General features: G+C 39.3%; 1 protein-coding gene and 1 pseudogene across 2 annotated transcripts in view; both read left to right on the forward strand.

The window, feature by feature from the left end:
* MGA (MAX dimerization protein MGA) overlaps positions 1-16,354 on the forward strand; it is a 147,674-nt gene that overhangs the window by 23,724 nt on the left and 107,596 nt on the right. The gene's annotated exons all lie outside the window — the stretch shown is intronic.
* On the forward strand, positions 4,294-4,820 carry LOC139035606 (prefoldin subunit 1 pseudogene; annotated as a pseudogene).

The following is a 16,354-nucleotide window of genomic DNA, read 5'->3' on the forward strand; positions in this document are numbered from 1 at the left end:
GCCTTGGCTTCTTATAATTGCCTATGTGATTAGCGATAGAAGTGGCTCAGGATCAGACAACAGTTAGGCCTTGGGTTTTGGCATACTCAGCAGAGATGAGTGGAGATACTTAGGGACTTTGGTGGACATTAAGTGATCTTCCTCCTTCCCCATTACCTCTCTGACTTCATTTTCTATTATTGTTCCTCTATATCCCTTCTCTTCAGTCCTAATGTCTCTTTCCTATCCCTTTATCCCCCAAACTCCCCGGGAAAGCTCCTGTCTGAGGACCTTATCCTTTTGCCCTGAATCTTTCCCAGCATCAGGGTCTTTTCCAATGAATAGGCTCTTCGCATCAGGGGCCAAAGTATTGAAGCTTCAGCTTCAGCATCAGTCCTTCTAATGAATATTCAGGGTTGATTTCCTTTAGGATCAACCTGTTCGATCTTCTTTGCAGTACAAGGGACTCTCAATAGTTTTCTCCAGCACCACAATTCAAAAGCATCAATTATTAGGTGCTCAGCCTCCTTTATGGTCCATCTCACATCTGTACATGACTACTGGAAAAACCATAGCTTTCTCTTGTGGCTCAGTTGGTAAAGAATCCACCTGCAATGTGGGAGACCTGGGTTCAGTCCCTGGGTTGGGAAGATCCTCTGGAGAAGGAAAAGGCTACCCACTCCAGTATTCTGGCCTAGAGAATTCCATGGATTATACAGTCCATGGGGTCACAAAGAGTTGGACACGACTGAGTGACTTTCACTTTCACTTTGACTAGCCAGACTTTTATTGGCAAAGTGATGTTCCTGCTTTTTAATACACTGTCTAGGTTTGTCATAGCTTTCCTTCCAAGGAACAGTTCAGTTCAGTTGAGTTGCTCAGTCGTGTCTGACTTTTTGCGACTCCATGGACTGTAGCATGCCAGACCTCCCTATTCATCACCAACTCCTGCAGTTTACTCAAACTCATGTCCATTGAGTCGGTGATACCATCCAACCATCTCATCCTCTGTTGTCCCCATCTCCTCCTGCCTTCAATCTTTCGCAGCATCAGGGTCTTTTTAAATGAGTGAGTTCTTCGCATCAGGTGGCCAAAGGATTGGAGTTTCAGCTTCAGCATCAGTCCTTCCAATGAATATTCAGGACTGATTGCCTTTAGGATGGACTTTGTTGGCTCTTCTTGCAGACCAAGGGACTCTCAAGAGTCTTCTCCAACACTGCAGTTCAAAAGCATCAATTCTTTGGCATTCAGTTGGCATTTCCAACTCTCACATCCATACATGACTATTGGAAAAACCATACCTTTGACTGGATGAATCTTTGTTGGCAAAGTAATGTCTCTCCTTTTTAATATGCTATCTAGGTTGGTCATAGCTTTTCTTCCAAGGAGTAAGTGTCTTTTAATTTCATGGCTGCAATCACCATCTGCAGTGATTTTGGAGCCCAAAAAATAAAGTCTGTTACCCTTTCCCGTTTCCCCATCTGTTTGCCATGAAGTGATGTGACCAGATGCCATGATCTCAGTTTTCTGAATGTTGAATTTTAAGCCAACTTTTTCACTCTCCTCTTTCACTTTCATCAAGAGGCTCTTTAGTTCTTCTTTGCTTTCTGCCACAAAGGTGGTGTCATCTGTGTTTCTGAGGTTACTGATATTTCTCCTGGCAATCTTGATTCCAGCTTGTGATTCAGTCAGGCTGGCATTTTGTATGATGTACTCTGCATAGAAGTTAAATAATCAGAGTGACAACATACAGTCTTAACGTACTCCTTTCCCAATTTTGAACCAGTCAGTCGTTCCACATTTGGTTCTAACTGTTGCTTTTTGACCTGCATATAGGTTTCTCAGGAGGTAGGTAAGGTGGGCTGGTATTCCCATCTCTTTAAGAATTTTCCATAGTTTGTTGTGATCCACACAGTCAAAGGCTTTAGCATAGTCAGTAAAGCAGAAGTAGATGTTTTTCGGAATTCTCATTGCTTTCTCTGCCAAGGAATGTTGGCAGTTTGAACTCTGGTTCCTCTGACTTTTCTAAACCCAGCTTGCATACCTGGAAGTTCTCAGGTCAAGTACCACTGAAGCCTAGCTTGAAGGATTTTTGAGCATTACCTTGTGCTCATATGAAATGAGCGCCATTGTATGGTAGTTTGAACATGCTTTGACGTTGCCTTTCTTTGGGATTAGAATGAAAACTGACCTTTTCCAGTTCTGTGGCCACTGCTGAGTTTTCCAAATTTGCTGACATATTGAGTGCGTCACCTTTTAGGATTTTAGGTGAAGTGCATCACCTTCAAAGTCTTACTTAAATGCCACCTTTTCATTGAGCTCTTAACCACACTGTTAAAACTTGTAACCTTTCCCAATTCTACTAGTATCTTTTCTGTATTATTTCTGTAGCGCTTAGTCACCTAGAGCCAGACATCCTGGAATGTGAAGTCAAGTGGGCCTTAGGAAGCATCACTACAAACAAAGCTAGTGGAGGTGATGGAATTCCAGTTGAGCTGTTTCAAGTCCTGAAAGATGATGCTGTGAAAGTGCTGCACTCAGTATGCCAGCAAATTTGGAAAACTCAGCAGTGACCACAGAACTGGAAAAGGTCAGTTTTCATTCCAATCCCAAAGAAAGGCAATGCCAAAGAATGCTCAAACTACCTCACAATTGCACTCATCTCACACGCTAGTAAAGTAATGCTCAAAATTCTCCAAGACAGGCTTCAGCGATACGTGAACCGTGAACTTCCAGATGTTCAAGCTGGTTTTAGAAAAGGTAGAGGAACCAGAGATCAAATTGTCAACATCTGCTGGATCATTGAAAAAGCAAGAGAGTTCCAGAAAAATATCAATTTCTGCTTTATTGACTATGCCAAAGCCTTTGACTGTGTGGATCACACAGTCACCAGGAAAGCCTTACTTGCTATCTGAGTCACCAGGAAAGCCTTGTTTAAAAAAGTGAATGCGTCAATACCTCATGTTCTTACTTTCCAGCCTGGTCCCAGCAGAATGGCTTCTGCAAAGAAGGGTGGTGAGAGGAAAGGCAATTCTACCATTAGCTAGTAGTGTCCAGAGAATAAATCATTGCCATTCACATCTATGGAGTGAGCTTCAAGAAGAGTGCTCTGGGACTTCCCTGGTCATCGAGTGGATAAGACTCCCCACTTCCAATGTAGGGGGCACAGGTTGGATCTTGATAAGGGAACTAAGATAAGATCCCACATGCTGCACGACTTGGCTGTAAAAGGAAAAGAGTGAGAGAAATCCAGAAATTTTTCATAAGAGATGGAAACTCTAGATGTGTTCTTTGACACCAGGCTCACCAGAGCAATATGGGCCGAAGGAATAAGGAGTGTTGAATACCATATCCATGTGCATTTGTCCAGAAAATGTAATGACAATGAAGATTCATCGTACAAGCTCTATATATTGGTTACCTGTCACTACCTAAAAAAATCTGCAGTTAATGTAGATGAGAACTCTGCTGATAGTCAAATAATGTTATCAAACTGGGGAAAAAAAACAACAATATTAAATCTGATAGTCTTAGCACATGTATAGAAATGTTCCTAGAATGGGAATTCTTAATTTGGGGAGGCTCAAGGACAGTTTTAAATCTTATGAAAGATAGATGGATTGCCTCATTATTAAAAAAATAATAGGTCTGAATTGAACTTCCTAAATTGCCAGTAATGTTGAACATTTTCAGTGGTTTTAAGTAGCAGTTCACTTTCTTCTTTAGTAAATTTCCTGATTCTTCCATGTATCTATCAAGTTATATATTTATAGGTATGCTTATAATTAATAATATATGTGTGTATTTTATCTATTTTCTATGTTATTTGTCTTAGTTTACAGAATGTTAAATTTTTTATGCAGTCAATCCTGTATTTTCATTATGATTTGTTTGTTTTTAAGCTTAGAAAATTATCCCACTTTCCTCTTTTCCTCCTTCCTACCCAGAGATTTGATATCACTTTTGTTTTGTTCTAGCTTCTTCCAAAATGAATGAAAGAGTGTGTAGAGACCATAGCGTTGAAGAAATCATAGGCATATGGTTCGTTCCTTAGGGCTTGGGAATGCAAGAGACCTCACAAAGTGTGTTTAGCTGAAGAGATGAAAGGAGAGGGGGAACGCTGCAGAGGATTAACATGTAGGTGATTTGCAAAAGATGAGAATTAAGTAAAGGAGACTAAGAAGGAATTCAGTGGTAGAAGAATAAGGAGAGGGGGACATAGTAGAGCCCAGGGGTGAGGCAAATTTTAGGAAGGGTTAAGTGGTCAGTGGTGTCAAATACCTTAGGACAAAGTCCAAAAACTGAAGGTAAGAACTGAAGAGTGACGCAGGTGCAGCAGAGAAGCAAGATGGCGGCCCCCGTGGATCTGGAGTTGAAGAAGGCCTTCACAGAGCTTCAAGCCAAAGTTATTGACACTCAACAGAAGGTGAAACTTGCAGACGTACAGATTGAACAGCACGAAAAAGCATGCACATCTTACAGATACAGAGATTATGACTTTGGTAGATGAGACTAACATGTATGAAGGTGTAGGAAGAATGTTTATTCTTCAGTCCAAGGAGGCAATTCATAATCAGCTGTTAGAGAAACAGAAGATAGCAGAAGAAAAAATTAAAGAATTGGAACCGAAAAAATCCTATCTGTAGCGGAGTGTGAAGGAAGCTGAGAACAATATCCGGGAGATGCTGATAGCGCGAAGGGCACAGTAGGCAGCCTCTCAGGAACCTCTTCTTTCTGATCCCTGCCATTCCTGGCGAGGAGCCTGTGTAGGGAAACTGCTCTGCCTGAGGGACATTTTATCTGAATGGTCTAGTAACCTTATGTTTTATGCATGGCCTGGAGCCCCTTTCAGATCTCATCCTTATATGTTTTATCCTGGCTCTGCCTGCCGCCCTTCTCCCCGGTGGTTGAATCATGAACTCCAGGGAAGGGAAGATGGGAGCCAGGACAGATAGGGGAGTTCTTCCAGGGCCTACTGCTGGTCACGCCCGTCAGACCAATAAAAGACATCTGTCCCCGCCCCCCCCCCCCCAAAAAAAAAAAAAAAAAAGAACTGAAGAGTGGTTATTGAGTTTGGCCACTAGGAATTCATTGGTGACCTTTAATAGGAAACGTTTTAGTGAAGTGGTGAGAGTGTAGTACAAGTGCCTTCAGTTGTAGACTCTAAATGTTCATCAGTGAAAGGATGGAGGGAAAGTGGGTCAAGTTTGTGGGACAAATAGAGTTGAGAGAAAAAAAGATTCTTTTTTTTAAGAAGGGAAGACTTGAACATATTTATAGAATGAGGAGATGGAGTTAGAGGAAAGGCAGATATTGTGGGTGAGAAAAAGGAGTTAACTGAAGATTCTACAGGAGGTTGGGGGTTTTAGTCTTAAGAGTTTCAGTGGGGATTAGTTTTAGAAAGAAGAAATACATTTTCCTTTATGATGGATAGGAAGGAGATAAGAATGTTTGAGGACAAAGGAATAGGAGAGGAGAAAATTGTAGGTGATGATGCCTGATCATCGCTTTTTAGCTATGGGATTTATAATGAGAACAGCCTAGGCTTTTCATGATGTAGAAGAGCATAAATGCTTACCTTGCCTGTTTCATAGACTTGGTGTGAGTTAAAAATGAAATGAGTATATGTTAAAATGCTTTAGAAACTTAAAATGCTATACAAATCTGTAGCCTATTGTTAGTAGTCAAGTGTTGGAGAAAGCCATTTGCTTTGTATAGAATATATAGTTTGCTTTATCAAAATACTTCAGATAACAAGAAGGTATAGAGGATTCTGGTGTGTTTGGACCATAATGTTTGGTCCCTGTGTCTTTATCTTGTAAAGAAACCTTTCCAAATATAAGTCAGGAATGCGTTTTATTAAGTACTGCTGCTGACATTAGCACCTGAAATCATTTAAAATGCTGACAGTGGGAATAATTAAGGGAAAATGTGTGGGAAGAAATCTGCATAGAAACAAAATGAATTTTCTGTGGTTTAAGTTTGGCTTGAGATGGCAGTAATTCTGCATTCTCATGTGTATCTTCAGCTAGTTCACTTCTCATAACTTTTGAAAAACTAAACTTCAAGTTTATTTACGAATTTTTAATCATTTAGTGCTGCAGACTGATGAATGTTTAGCTCTTTTCTTTTCCATGTGTCTTCATGACACATAGGCATAGTCTTTTTTAAAATCATGTATAGGGGAGTTTGGAGAAGGCAGTGGCACCCCACTCCAGTACTCTTGCCTGGAGAATCCCATGGACGGAGGAGCCTGGTAGGCTGCAGTCCATGGGGTCACTAAGAGTTGGACATGACTGAGCGGCTTCACTTTTACTTTTCATTTTCATGCATTGGAGAAGGAAATGGCAACCCACTCCAGAGTTCTTGCCTGGAGAATCCCAGGGATGGGGGAGCCTGGTGGGCTGCAGTCTATGGGGTCGCACAGAGTCGGACATGACTGAAGTGACTTGGCAGCAGCAGCATGGGGAGTTTATCGTATGGTACTTAGTAAAAAATACAAAGAAGGTTTGTATTATGCTTTTCTTAGCACTCTAGATTCTTTTAGAATTTTCATTACTTTGCCCTTGCTTATCATCAGTCCTCGTTTTCTGTTTATGATTTCTGGTGTTGAGGATGACTGGAGAAAATCATGTAATTGAACTAATTGTTCCATTAGTCTAATTTGGTCCTTGAGTTTTGGTTAATTACCATGAATGTTTCATGGGCTATTGACTCATACTTATCTCTCTAGAGAAGTGCATGTTGTTGTTTCATTTTGTACCCTTATGCATTTATTCAAATATATTTGAGCATCTGCTGTGTGCTGGCCAGCGTGTTAATGGGTAGAAAAATTCAGGAGGGAGCAGTAACAGCGTCAAATACAGTACATTGATATAAAAAAAAAATAAAGACAAGAAAGATACTCATTTGATTACTAAGAAGTCATGGTGACCTTAAAAGCAGTTTCAGTAGAGGGCTAAGGGTGGAATCCCCCTCACAGTTGGTGGCAGGTGATAAAGGAGGTGAGGAAGAAGAGGATAGAGAGAGGAAAAGGGGAAGGAGCAAGAGGTTGTAGACCTGGAGCTGTGGTGTTGTGGTCAGGTTCAGAGAATGGGGTACAAATCTGAAGTTGCTGCTAAGATATTTAAACGTCCAACCATAGGCTCTGGGTTGGGAGGAATCAGGATTTGAGGGACAAGAGGTTCCTGTAAAGTAAGTAAATTAAACAGAGTAAGTAAAGTCAGAGTAAGATTTTTGTGAGCTCGGAGTAATCGAGGGAGAGCAGTTTGAAATGATGGTGTGGTTCAGAGTAAAGAGCTGAATAATAGATGCTTAAAATAGAGTTGAGCTAAGAATCCTTGGAACTGAAGAGGTCTGGGCATTCTAATGGATTTTAATTGGATGGGTAATCTTCATGGACACTGAAATCTCTCAAAATTGTAAATGGACACTTAGTATAGATGATTACTTGGAACTGGGCTCCTACGTTTTCACTGAAGGAGGAAGGTATGATTAAGGGATCAGAAGATGCTAGTGATGAGGAGAAGATATATCTTGAATGTGGGGCCATGAAGGAGGGTGATCATGATCTAGAAGCTTCAGTAGAAAGCCAAGTGAATGGCAATCACTTCTGGCTCTGTGGAGATACGGATTACAGTGAAGAGAGAACTGTGAGAAAATCGTTCTATTCCATTTATAGTTATCATAAAATACTGACTTTATTCGCCGTGCCATACAATATATCCTTGTAGTTTAATTATTTTATACATAGTAGTTTGTACCTCTTAATTCTCAACCCCTACTTTATTCCTTCCCATAGATAAGCACTAGTTTGTGCTCTGTATCTATGAGACTGGTTTTGTTGTTATTGTTATGTTCGCTAGTTTTATTTTTTAGATTCCACATATAAGTGATACAGTATTTGTCTTTCTGTGTCTGATTTACTTAGCATAATCCTCTCCAAGTTCATCAATATTGTTGTAAATGGCAAAGTTTTATTCTTTTTTTATGGCCGAGTAGTATTGTGTGTGTGTATATATATAACTTTTTCAGCATGTATGTATGTGTGTGTTTGTGTGAAGATATATCACATCTTCTTTATCCATTCATTCCACATTTTGGCAATTGTTAATAATGCTGCTGTGAACATGGGGGTGTGTGTTATGTCTTTGAATTAGTGTGGGGTTTTTTTTTGGATATATTCCCAGGAGTGGAATTGCTGGGTCATTTAGAAGTTCTGTTTTTTTAAATTTGCGGAACTTCCATTATCAAGTCTGTGCGTGTGTAGTTGCTCAGTCATGTACGCCTCTGTGATCCCATGGACTGTATTCCGCCAGGTTCCTCTGTCCATGGGCTTTCCCAAGCAAGAATACCAGAGCGGGTTGCCATTTCCTTTTCCAGGGGATCTTCCCAACCCAGGGATTGAACCCACATCTCTTGTGTCTCCTAATTGCAAGCAGATTCTTTACCACTGCACCACCTGGGAAGCCCCTATTAAGTCTGTAGGAAAAGCTAATTTACAAGGCTATTCATTGTTCAGTAATAGTTGTTTAGGGCAGTTCTTCTCATTCACAAAAATTTTAGCTCAGAAAATTACAGTCAGGTTTTACCACTGCTAAGCTTACTACTTAGTGGTAGGGCAAATCAGGATATTCATCTTCTATTTCTGACAAAAATTCATAAAATCAAGGATAGTTAAGTCCATGAGAGGGAAGTTAATCACTGACACTACTAGTTGAATAAAATAAGATAGATTCAGTTATTTTCTGCAAAATACCTTCTGATGCATAATGCAGTGAATAACTGTAGGCTTTAAACTTCCTAAATTTTCATAAACTTTGTAAATTTGTCCAATGAAGCCCTTTTCGGCCCACGTGTATTTTTACCCTATCGGTTGTAATGCATCCTAGCAGATTCTACTTCAGGTTGCACTAAATTAGTGTTTGGGAAGTTTCTTTGAAAATATTCTTGCCTATATGCAGATTATTCATACAGGCTAATTATCTGACTCATCAAGAGCCAAGGAAAGCAGTCAAAATCATTTGCCTTGATATTGTATGGTTGTTTTTTAATTAATGAATGAAATAGTTTTTTGTTGATGTTGAAAACAAATGTCTTCAGCTCCTTGAACTACTATTTTTGCCAAAAGGTTTATAATCTCAAATTTATTTTCTCTAGACACTTTGACTGCTATAGTTATAAGTTGATTTAATTAACTCACCATTGAAAAGGCTTTCCTTGTGGCTAACAAATGAGCCACTCACAAGCTTATTTTGGTTCCATCCTCATTTTTACTTTTGTGAAGAAATTCAGCTGTGAAGAGATCCTCTTTTAAGTTTTCTAATTTTTCTGATTGTGTTTTCCCATGAGTTGGAAATACTGTGATGACTGTTTATTCTGGTACTGTTGATGTATCTTGTATTCTTTCAGCACAGCTGTAGTATCATTGCATAATCAACCTAATGCTTTGTTAATCTAGTTTGATAACAAAATTATCTACACTTCATTGTTTCTTAAAAGTATGATATTTGAAGCTCAGTTTTATCTTCTTGTTTTGACTTGAAGGGTATGCACTGGTAATATAAAATACAACATATAGGGATAAGTGTAGTGCCTGAAAAGCTGTCATCATTATTGCATTATTGTAATTTGTGGTGCTCTGAGCAGCATTGCAAAACCATTAGACTGCCTATGTGATCTCTCAGAAATGCTGAAGGCTTGCATACTGTTTTAGGGTTTTGCATACTGTCTTACAGTGTTCCTTCATGAACTTCTTAAAAGTCTGTGGTCTTCTAATTAAGAAGTTGACTGACATCTAAGATGTTCCTGAGCTGTGTTTAATTCGGCATGTCCAAAATTGATCCTGTTGTCATTGCCTCTATCCCACTTTATTCTTATCTCTTTCACGTATGCCTCTAAATCCAGTCATCTGTCTCTTGTTTATTAATCCATTGATTCTGCAAATATGTGAATGCCTGCTTTATATTTAGCACGAGGCCTAGGTATATAATGATATACAAAGCAAATACAGTTACTCTGTTCTCAAAGGTTATTCTGTAGTATAGCGATTTAAAAGTGTGAACTTTGGGTTCAGATTTTGACTCCTTACTGTTTTATGACCTAGAGCAAATTACTTAACTTCTCTGTACCTCAGTTTCATCTTTGAAGTTGAGAGAATTCCTGCTTTACTGATTATTGGGATTAAATGAATTAATATATGTAAAATGCTCAGTAGATGTTAGCTTTTATTATTTGTGGAGGAAACAGACATTATATGATCACAAGTAAGTGATCATACATATTGATAAGTGTCATGAAGTAACAGAACAGGATCTTTTGAGAGAATTTAGAGTTGGCAGTAGAGATAGCATTGAGATAGTGGTATTTACACAGGCTTGAAAGATGAATAAATGCTAACTGAGGGTTTGTGAGGCCTAGAAGCATTTCAGGCAAAAAGAAAAAGTGGTGCAAAGGCCTCGGAAAGGGTTTGGCGCATTTGACGAACAGAAGGTTGTTGTGTCTGGAGTATGGTACATTATGGGGAGACTGATGTGAATGCAAAGATCTGTAGGCCATGTTAAGGAGTTTGGATTTTATTCTGAGTGAAATGAAAAGCTAATGGAAGGTTATAAATGGCAGAGTTGGCTGGCATGAACTGATTTATGTTTAGAAAGTGCCACTTGCTGCTGTGTGGAGAATAGACTAGAGAAGAGCTAGAATGAGTGCCTAGAAATACAGTCTGTTGAAAAAAAGAAAAAAGTCATTGCAGTAGCTCAGGTAAGCACTAATGTTATTTAGGACTAGGGTGGCAGTAGCGGAGGTGGATTGAAATGTGTGGATTTAAAGTGTTTTAAATTGAGTGCCTCTAACAACTAGGCTTCCCTAGTAGCTCAGATGGTAGAAGTATCTACTTGCAATGCAGGAGACCCGAATTCAGTCCTTGGGTCGGGAAGATCCCTTGGAGAAGGAAATGGCAACTCACTCCAGTATTCTAGCCTGGAGAATCCCATGGACAGACGAGCCTGGCTGGCTACAGTCCATGGGATCGCAAAGAGTCGGACACGACTGGGTGACTAACACATTCTCAAAAGTGCTAAGGCGCTGTGATTGATGCTGAGGGTACAGTGTTGAGGTTAAAAAGGATACAATTTCTAATTTAGTCAGCTTGTGGGGGTGGTGGGATAGGGGAAGAAATAAGACAGAATTATACAATTAAATATAAAAATTAGAACTATGGTAAGTTCTAGTAAGGGCAGTTATGTGGTGCTTTTTGAGATCATATCATGGTCAGTAAGTCAGGGATGTTGAAGCAACAGGAAAATTTGGTGATTGGCTAGACCTTTGGGCAGATAAGGAAGAGGCTCGTGTCAAGAATTGAGTTTCTGATGTGAGCGACTATGTAGGTGTATATGGAGAGAAGTCTGATTAGCTTCTAGTCTTGTTATCTTCCACATGGTCTAAACCAGTGGCCAGAAGTAGTTTTCTTAAAACATGTGAATTTGAGTATTTCATATATCTTCTTATAATCCCTTGAATGACTTTTTTTTTTTTTAGGTTCTCAGTTTCTTTAATAGAGCATTTTAACATTGAGTAGCAACAGGCAGAATCTCACATTGTACATTTTTGTCTCTTCATAAGATGAATTTCTTATTTGCTAGGTAATATAAAATATGGCCCCTTTGCCTTTTCTAGACCTATAATTACGCTTCTCCATAGATCACAGACATTTTTAGTTGTAGCCATATTACAGTACTTGTGCCCCCTGAAATGAGTTCCCTCTTATTTCTGTCTTTACACAGGCTGCTTTCTGTCTGAAGTGCTATTTTCTGTACCCACTATGCCCACTGCTCTTTCATACCTTGCTAATTTCTACTCATTCTTCACTTTCTCTGGGAGTTCTTTTCTAACCTCCTTTGTCTGATTTTGTTGTTGTTCAGTTGCTCAGTCGTGTCCAACTCTTTGCAATCCCATGGACTGCAGCATGCCAGGTTTCCCTGTTTTTAACTGTCTCCCTGAATTTGCTCAGACTCGTGTCCATTGAGTTGATGATGCCATCCAGCCATCTCATCCTCTGTCAGCCCCTTCTCTCCTGGCCCTCAACCTTTCCCAGTATCAGGGTCTTTTCCAGTGGGTCAGCTCTTCGCATCAGGTGGCCAAAGTATTGGAGTTTCAGCTTCAACATCAGTCCTTCCAATGAAATATTCATGACTGATTTCCTTTAGGATTGACTGGTTTGATCTCCTTGCAGTCCTGGGAACTCTCAAGGGTCGTCTCCAGCACCACAATTCGAAGGCATAATTCTTCTGCACTTGGCCTTCTGTACGGTCCAACTCTCACATCCATACATAACTACTGGAAAAACCATAGCTTTGATTTAGTCTGATTTAGCTGCCCTTTATTTGTGCTTCTATTTTCTCCGTGGAAGAAAAGCCATAAAACAATAGCTTTATTTTTTGCTGTCATTATTGATTATCTGATAATTGGTTGTCTGATAATTGATTGCAAGCTCAGAGCAGAAATCATGTCTTGTTTTTGTGATCTGTATGTGGTAAATGCATAAAAAATGTTTGACTGGAGGAATTAATGAATTCTATTTTATGTCAGGTACCTTTGTACAAGCTATTTTCTAATTAGGATACCTTTCCTCCTTTGCTTTATCAATTTCTAGACATCCTTTATTTAATGCTAAGTCTTCCGTGATAATTCAGTGACAGTTTCTTCATTCCCTGTGCTTCTCTAGGTTTTCTTTTGTACACCTCTGATAAATGTTTGACAGTACAGAGTAGGGATCTAAATGTTTGAATGAGAGAATTATGAGCATCGTGGAGTTATAGACTGGATAAATATTTCCCCAGTGTCCAATCCCATTTCTTAGGGTAGGTTACTTCTACATGGTACTAATTGTACTTGTTGCATTGGTCTATACTTCATTATATTATAAAGACATCCCTATCTCCAAATTCTGAGTAGTTTATTGTAGTTCTCTTTACTGACTATATAGCTACTGCCTTCATTGTTTTTCTTTTCTCTCCCATTAATTTTATTTTTCTTTCAGGAACCAGCTTAAAAGTCCTCTCTTCTTTTTAGAATCCCTGGACTGTGTGCATTCCTATGGTGTTCCTAGAAGGATTTTTCCAAACTGCCAACAATAACTTTGCAATATTATTATCCTGTCTTTTCATTTAGAACTCAAAGGGACTTATTTTTATTCATTCTTCTATCCCTGGTTCAGTGCCTTGCACATAGTTGGTGCTTAACACATATTTCTTAGCCGATTATATCCTTATTTAGAGAATGTTGGGTGGAAATAATCCTGGGATGAAAAATATCATCTTTGTATAATCTCTACAATCTATATATAGATAATTTGGATAATGTACTGTATTCAACTTGCTCGAATAATCTTTATATTCTGTATTTCAATACATCCTTTTCTTTTCATTTAATAGGTATTCCCTGCCCTCCAGTGGTTAGATCATAGCTAACATTTTTAGTAAGGGTAAAGATTATACAAGCCTTTTCCAATGTTTGTTTTAAAGTTATATTTAAAATCTTCTCAGGTTTACTTCTCAGATAAACAAGTTTTTTTTTTTTTTTTTTTTAAAACCCCACTGTTTTTCCCTTGGATCATCGAAAAAGCAAGAGAGTTCCAGAAAAACATCTATTTATGTTTTATTGACTATGCCAAAGCCTTTGACTGTGTGGATCACAATAACTGTGGAAAATTCTGAAAGAGATGGGAATACCAGACCACCTGACCTGCCTCTTGAGAAATCTGTGTGCAGGTCAGGAAGCAACAGTTAGAACTGGACATGGAACAACAGACTGGTTCCCAATAGGAAAAGGAGTACATCAAGGGTGTATATTGTCATCCTGCTTATTTAACTTACATGCGGAGTACATCATGAGAAATACTGGGCTGGAAGAAGCACAAGCTGGAATCAAGATTGCCGGGAGAAACATCAATAACCTCAGATATGCAGATGACACCACCCTTATGGCAGAAAGTGAAGAACTAAAGACCCTCTTGATGAAAGTGAAAGAGGAGAGTGAAAGAGTTGGCTTAAAGCTCAACATTCAGAACACCAAGATCATGGTATCTAGTTCCATCACTTCATGGCAAATAGATGGGGAAACACAGACAGACTTTACTTTTTTGGGCTCCAAAATCACTGCAGATGGTGACTGCAGCCATGAAATTAAAAGACACTTACTCCTTGGAAAGGAAAGTTATGACCAACCTAGATAGCATATTAAAAACAGAGACATTACTTTGCTGACAAAGGTCTGTCTAGGTCAAAGCTGTGGTTTTTCTAGTAGTCATGTATGGATGTGAGAGTTGGGCCATAAAGAAAGCTGAGCACCGAAGAATTGATGCTTTTGAACTGAGGTGTTGGAGAAGATCTTGAGAGTTCCTTGAACTGCAAGGACATCCAACCGGTCCATCCTAAAGGAGATCAGTCCTGGGTGTTCATTGGAAAGGCCGATGTTGAAGCTGAAACTCCAGTCCTTTGGCCACCTGATGCGAAAAGCTGACTCATTTGTAAAGACCCTGGTGCTGGGAAAGATTGAGGGCAGGAGGAGAAGAGGACAACAGAGGATGATATGGTTGGATGGCATTCCCGACTAAATGGACATGAGTTTAGGTAAACTCCAGGAGTTGGTGATGGACAGGGAGGCCTGGCATGCTGTGGTCCATGGGGTCGCAGAGAGTCAGACACAACTGAGCTACTGAACTGTTTTTCCCTTATGTCTGATATGCTTGAAGCTTAGCTTGACCTACCTCTTCTTTCATTACCATGAGCCACTATGTATCCCACAGTGTTTCTTAAGTATGCATTGGCTGAGTGGGTGGCTCACCCCCTCTGACCTTGCTTGATTTCGCTGCATTGTTCTCACGTATCTCTACCGAGGGTGTAGGATCTTGCCACAGTGGTAAAGGTATCGTGTTTTCAGTAATACTCTCTGCCCCCCACTAACACATACACTCAGAGTAGCCTGCTAATCATATGCCTGTCTTTTAGTCTGGATTGGAATGTCTCCTGGCTCTAACATCCTCTCCCCTTGCACTGTTTCTGATGAGGAAAGGCTGATTCTTGACTTCTTGGCAAGGTGATTTATTACCCTGTCCCAGGCCTCTTTTATGTTATTTTTTCCCCAGAAGACCAAGTCTTAGCTATCTAGGGAGCTTGCTATATGGCTAGCAGTCATTTCTAAACACCTGCTGCAAATTTTCAGTGGTATATCATGAAATAAGAACAGTGGAGTATATTTTTTTTCTATCTAAATGTATTAAAAATAAATGACTATTATTCATCATGAGATATGGTCACCTTGATTTTTGGTCTTAAAATACTCATTATTTTGGGAATTCCCTGGCGGTCCAGTGGTTAGGACTCTGCACTTCCATTACAGGAGGCCCAGGTTTAGTCGCTGGTTGGGGAGCTAAGATCCCACAAGCCATGAGGAGTGGCCCCACCAAAAAATAAATGTAAAACTCCATTCTTTATTTTAAGAAAGAATGGTAATAGTAGGTGGTATACCTTGTAAGATAAAAATGTGCTCACCTTGTGATGGTCACTTAAATCTTTTGGGGAAATTTTACTCTTTTGTAGTGTACTAGTAGTCTTGGAACCACTGTGTTGATCACCACAGCTCATTTCCATGAGGCAGTGGTGCCCTTCTTGCAAAGTAAGCATGATTTCTTTCATATGCATTTGCAGACAGATTTTCAGTGTATTTTTCTGTCATGGATTTCTTGATTTTTGCTTGATCCCAGTCTTGCACTTCAGTGTCTCTCAGTCGTCTTATTTGGCCAGTAATTCTAGTTTTTGTTTTTATATGCTCTCGAGTGTGTTTTAAATCCCTGTGCTGCTCTAGGCTATAAACTTTTTCCTGTTCTTCTTTTTATGCTTTCTTGGATAAGATGTTTCTTCTGAGGGCTCAGTACTACATTGAAAATATTTATTGTTTACTTTTCTTTTAGACCTATTCTTTTTTTGCTTTGTAATCCTTCTGAAACTAGCTTTCTGAACTTCATTTATTTTACTGATTTCTGACATATCCCTCTTTAAATATTACTAAAACAAATTCACTGTTATCGTTTGATCTTGAAGATATTTACTGATTTTTTTTTGGTATATGCAGATGGCAGTCTCTGTTACGACTTGTTGCTTTTGTTACCAGATAGTAAATTATGGAATCACAGAATTTCTCCCAATACAAAGAATCTGCTTGCCTTTGTTGATTTCCTAGGTAATAGTCAGTTAAAAGTCACACATGCAAAGGCAGTCAACAGCTCGTTGGATTTTCCTTGAAAACCGTTCTTACCTCTTGAAGCATCTGCCCTGTCAATAATATTTATCCATTCCTCTCAGGAGAAATTAATTTAAGA

The sequence above is a fragment of the Odocoileus virginianus genome, chromosome 6 (genome assembly GCF_023699985.2).
Source record: "Odocoileus virginianus isolate 20LAN1187 ecotype Illinois chromosome 6, Ovbor_1.2, whole genome shotgun sequence".
NCBI lineage: Eukaryota > Metazoa > Chordata > Mammalia > Artiodactyla > Cervidae > Odocoileus > Odocoileus virginianus.